Source organism: Eschscholzia californica, unplaced genomic scaffold (assembly GCF_041429995.1).
Source record: "Eschscholzia californica isolate CP2 unplaced genomic scaffold, dmEscCali1.0.p SCAF_2, whole genome shotgun sequence".
NCBI classification, from domain to species: Eukaryota; Viridiplantae; Streptophyta; class Magnoliopsida; order Ranunculales; family Papaveraceae; genus Eschscholzia; species Eschscholzia californica.
The window spans coordinates 34,777,199-34,783,286 of record NW_028238309.1 but is presented as its reverse complement, the minus strand read 5'-3'; positions in this window follow the sequence as shown (position 1 = coordinate 34,783,286).

Sequence of the window (6,088 nt, the reverse complement as noted above, 5' to 3'; positions counted from 1 at the left end):
AAATATGTCTCCCCAGATTAAGACACCCTTGATCCCTTGTTCATGATGGTGGGTTTGCCTTAGTAGGGTGCCATCTCTACCTCGTGGTAATGTGGGTACGCCTATAGAAGAGGTCTAGGCATCTAAATGGTTTTTCTCAACGAGATCAGCAAAAGAGTTTTGGATACTTGAGGCAAAATGATAGATTAGGCATTCAACAATGCAACCTATCAACCAAGAGTCATAGGGTATGATCTGTGAAGTAGTTCACTCCTCTAAAACAAAGGAGTTAAGGGCAGGGCCATAGTCCGCTTAACTCCGGAGAACTAGGATCTTGGAATCATGCTATTCGATTAGGGACGATTTTATATTGAATGATGTAGGAAAACTAAATTTTTTCAGTAAACGATAACGAGTTTTAAAACTGTGCAATTCTTTCGTGTAGTTTAAGATGGCAATAGAAAACTTCAACTTTCGCTCACTTCTCGACAAGGAGAAGCTGAATGAGGACAACTTCCTTAAATGGAAGTAGGAATCCGAGAATGGTTCTCAGATTCAAAGTATGGAAAGCATGCTAGAATACCCAATACCAATGTTGACTCATACCGGATAAGGTCGAAAGCCTTTTGCAAGCAATCATAGAACATTCTCTTCGGAAGAGTAATAGATGCTAGCACGACCATTAAGACAAACTGAGGAAGAAGTTCCTACAGTAGTCATAAATGGAGAGGTACGAGACCTCCAAGGCAATCTGAAAGTCATCTTAAGAGAAGACAAGAGAGTTAATCTATCACCTAGTTCAATGTCGATTGAACAAAGATAGATAAGACCTTAGACGAGTCACTCAGATTGTTGTGAACAAACTGAGCAGAACACACGTGAATATCAAATCTAAGAAAATGTTCTTAAGATTTGATGAAGAGAATCTAAGAAGAAGTTCTTGAGGTTCAAAAAGGCAAAGGGTCAGTCAAGAGAGACAAACAATTAATCAAGAAAGACAAAGAGATTGTCAGACCATGATCAAGATCGTTCCTCATTACTGTACATGTTTCTTAAAAACTGGCCAGACTATTTAAAAGGAAACTACCCTTGGCACGTGGAGGACAAAGGAATTGAATTATGAATTCCGATTCTGGTATCCTTGTTAACAAAGTTAAGCAAGTATCATAAAATTCCTTCATCAGGTATTTAAGAATAGATGAGCAGCTCAGTGGGTGCTCAAGGGAATTACATACTTGACTAAAAGGATAAAAGGTCCAAGAGGGAGCAGAAGCAGTAATGCTAAGGATGCTAAAAGGGATCGAAGTCTTCTTTTAGACACTGATCTAGCTCAGAACTTAATATTAATTATTTTGTTTTCCTAGAAACATCATATGTTTTAAACCAGTGGCAAATTACCTAAAGGTTCATTGAGAACCGAGATTGTTAACATTGATAATGGCTAAAATCAAAAGATTCGAATTCGTTAACTTCAGCATTGTCGCTTAAGTCTTAAGGGCCAATTGACAGAGTCACCCTTTTCAGAAAGACATAGAGACTAGTAAACTATTGAGACTCATACTTGGTTATGCAGACTTATAAGTTTACTTGCAGAAGCTAATGAAAACTACTTCAACGCGTACCCTGACAACTTCATGAAGTAAGGAAACGTATAGGTCATAAAGTATAAAGTCAGAATGTTTGAAAGGTTCAACCAAAGTACAAATCGAAGTAAAGAATCACCTTGACAAGCAAGTCAAGTACTTGATAACCATCAAAGGACTTGAGAAACGACCTCCCTACTTGCTCCATAGAACACATCCAAGGGATGGTGAATCAAGTGGGAGTAAACGAACACTGCTGGGCACGATTCGATCAATGATGGATTTAAGCCAGTCTTTCGAATTTTGGGATATATTCCAGAAACAATCGGTTTCTCACTTAACCGAAATCCGTCTAAAAGCTAAAAGGGCCATGTATAAGGATTACAAGGCATAAATTAGCAAGTCTGGCGCAATTTCTTTATTAGAAGAAATTTGGGCTTCACACGACCAATCAAGAGAACAAAGTTTTTGTTGCTCATGATGGTATCCTCCTAATGATCGAAAGGATAATTAGTAGGATAAGTGGGAGAAAGAGCCGAATGCTACGACCAAGAAGAACAAAACTGTTAGGAATAACAGTTAGAGGAAACAAAACTGTTAGGAAGAACAGTGGGAGGAAATGGCAAACCTCCCGACCTCACAAAACGAATCGGATTCGCGAGAGAACTCTCAAGTAGTTGAAAGTTACTCGAAAAGGGAACATCTGAAGGAGGTGAGAGTACTCTGAATTGTTGTTCTTAAACCTAAAGGTCTTCAGAGGTTTATCTGTAAGATTAGAAGATTGAAATCTTACTAATAAAAGATAAACAGTATAGACCTACGTAGAGACGGAAACCAACTTGAAAATTGGCTAGGAGTTAATGTCTTATGGAATCCCTTCTTGTCATGAGCGGAAACTTGACAATTGGTGAATGGAGTAAGAGACCATTGGACGGAGATTAGTTTTCAGGAAGAAACTGAGAAGGATGGAAACACGGACGTTTCCCAAAGTAGACGAAAGTCCACATAAGTCTACGTTTGAAATCCATAACTAAACACAAGGAAGTCAAAGGTCCTAACTTGCTAATTTATGACTTCAGTGATTACTAAACAAGCATGCTTCGGAAGATCCACCCTTCTGAAAGGAAGCTAGCTAGAGTTGGAATCTTCGATTTAAAAAAGGATATCAAAGTTGTTTGATTCCTAAGTGAACGAAGAATATCTTGAATCTAAGAATTCAAGAAGGTTAGTGGGAGAAATGCTTTTCAGGTTCGGTGTGTAGTGTACACACAGAATTGAGAACAACATGGAGATGTTGGAATTAATTAAGGATGGACCACAAACGGATGAGAGTGCATGGGGCATTGATGGTCTATAAGCATAGATGAAAGGATGATAGGACTAAGAAAACAAAACTTGGGATTCTTAATAGTCCGAATACCAAAGACTCTGAAAGAGATATTCGACCCAAGCTCATGGCGAATAGCAAGACTCAAAGTCAGGAGACTCCGATGAGCGAGCACGCATGAGAAAGATAATCATGCTATAGGCATGAGATCGGTCGTGTGGGACATCATTTAGCATTTACACAAGACATCGTAAATACTTAGAGTATTAAGAGATGTTAACATCCGAACTCAGATAAGACAATCTGAAACCATTACTAACATAATCATTGCAAACTTCCAAACATGGATGGAAAGTAGGCAGAAAGGGTTTCTGACCGGTAACTGTTGCAGACTCTACAAAGAAATAATAAAAGCCTTGATTCTAGTAAAGGGTCGCTAGAAACTATCAATGACAAATCAAAGGTATCGACCTTTGATTAGTTGATATGCAAAGTTTAAGAAAGACTACACCAATAGTGAACTAAATTGTCACCGAAGACGAAAGTATGAGAGTCATACTAAGTGTCCAAGGCATAAGGTATATTCGGAGAATAACCTTGATTAGTAAAACTGAGTGAGTAAAAGTGTTTCACGGAAGAGGCTCAGATTTACAAACTTTCGTTATCAGAAATAAGTTAATTATTTCACCGTCGTCTAAATTTGGTTTAGTATTTAAACGACAGTCCAAGGATGATATAGCATTCCGAATAAGTTTATGTTATACGCGATCTGATGAATGAAACCCTATTAAGTGAACTTGGAATACTTAATTATCATCTCCCTAGTTCAGGTCATTACATAGACAACAATGACTCAGGAAGACTAGCACGTGAGTCAATGAGATAGCGCAATTTCATGGGCTATAGGAATAGGGTATTCGAATCGACTACGTGGGTGTACTACTGGGAATATACATTGTATAACCCTCAAATGAGAAATACGTCAAACGTGATGAACGTTGAGAACTTCTCGTTGACAAGATTGTAGAGATTCGTCTAAAAACATGAGTGTTTCACTCATCTTATGTAAGGAATGCCCGACTTTGTTTCCGTCAAACGCCGCGCCGTAAAAGGAGGTTATAAATGCGAATACACATGAAGTTGAGTGGGAGCACAAGCATGGACTGTGTCATCCTAATTACATTAGGAAAACGTGTCTTATGGCCACTTGATGAGTAGCAACTGAAAATGCATGGTCGCGCTCAAATGGATTAAAAGTTAATCATTTGTCTTTCACAGTTGTACTCGGTATCAAGAAAGTCTGAAAGACGTAACGTATCAGATGGGATACGAATCGACAAGGGAATCGAGCATTGCACTTGTTCTACGTAAAAATGGGAGTTTGAAGGGAATATCCTTTGCAAAGAGATGTCCTTGAAGGACATGTCTTTTGACCAAGAGTGCAATGCGAGCAATATGTCGGATAGGACAATTGGCGAAGAAGATCATCAAGTCTGTTGATTTAGGGATCGTAATGTTTAGCTAGAAACCAACTACGATCGTCGAATTACGAAGTAATTCCAGCTAACTTTGATCGGATGCTATATCGGGTTACACATAAGAATGGGTACTTGATCGGATGATATGACTAGTGGGAATGAGATATATTAACATGGGTAGGCCCATAAATATGTCTCATAAGCCTAAAAGAAGTTTGGCCAATGATAGCACAAAAGGGCCCGAAAAAGGGGTTTTTGGCCGAAAGCGATTGGAGGACTTTTAGGTCTCGGATTGGGCTGGAATTTGGTGGGACGGTTCCTCTAATATGGAACGACAAATCTGCCAATTTTGGCGTGATTTGGGCGTCCACAAGTCAGAGAATCAAAAGATAGAAACTACTTTCTATTTTTTACGATTTCCTTCAACTTTATACAAAATGGGTTTTTATGGAACTTCCAAAGAGTAAGACTCTTATTAGGGTTCTATATAATGACCTTTAGAGTGGAACTTCCAAAGAATGGGACTCCAATGGGGAGACTTCATTGCTTGTTTAAATGAGGTAGGCTCGGTGGTGGTTTCCGATCACGAATTGATGGAAAATACCTTTCTAAAGGGTATTTAACTGAATTTGTGGCCGAATATACACAGTCCTTTAAGTGGGTCGGAGGTTTCCGATCACGAGACGGGCGAGTGTGCGCAGATGTGTCTGGAACAGCCAAAGGGGCTGGACTAGGTGCGTCCAACGAAGCTAGAGAAGGAGTAAGTTCTGTCATGGGGTGTTCTAAAGGCACCCCAACCGAATCATCGGTGGAGTGGAATGCTGGAGGCGCTCCCGTTAAAAGACCAGATAGCGAGTGGGTCGCTGGACCGTCATCTAATGGCACCCCCTCTGCTAGAAAAGGCAGAGAGTTGCCGCAACTGCCCGAGCTAGTCGGGACAGAGAATTCAGTCGGATTTGACTGAAATGTAGTTGTCGGAAACGTGAAAGTTTCATTATCCGAAATAGAGAGAAACAGACGTGGGACCAAAATAGGGACTGACTCGACCGATACTTGTTTGGCTATCAGGAAACGGTCTTTATGGAAAACCACATCCCGTGAAGTAAAGATTCGACGTGTGGTGAGGTCGTAAACGCGAGAACCCATTTGGTCTTTAGGGTATCCTAGGAAAATACTGGTGGAAGTTCGGGGGTCCATTTTTGTTTTAACTAGAGGGATCCTAGCATAGCATAGGCAACCAAAAAAACGAAGATGAGAAAGGTCTAGAGGGGATCCTAACAAAACTTCATGAGGAGATAAGTCGTTAAGAATCGGCATAGGATGTCTATTTATGAGATAAAACGCGGTGAGAACACTCTCCCCGAAAGGAAAGCGGAAGATGAGCTTGTAAACGTAAAGACTGTGCCACTTCAAGAATATGACGATGTTTACTTTCAACCACCCCGTTTTGTTGGCGTATATGTACAACTGCGTTGGTGAACGATTCCTTTATCGTGCAACCCTTGTTGTAATTGGCCGTTGTTGGATCGGAGAATTTTAATAGTTGAGTTAAATTGATTTGAGATATAATTAAAAAAAAAATTAATAATCAACGTAGTTGCTTCAGACTTAGAACTCACAAGGAATAACCATGTACAACGAAAGAAATCGTCGACAAGAGTTAGAAAGAAGCGACATCCGGATTTGAAAGGTACGGAAAAGGGTCCCCATAAGTCCGCGTG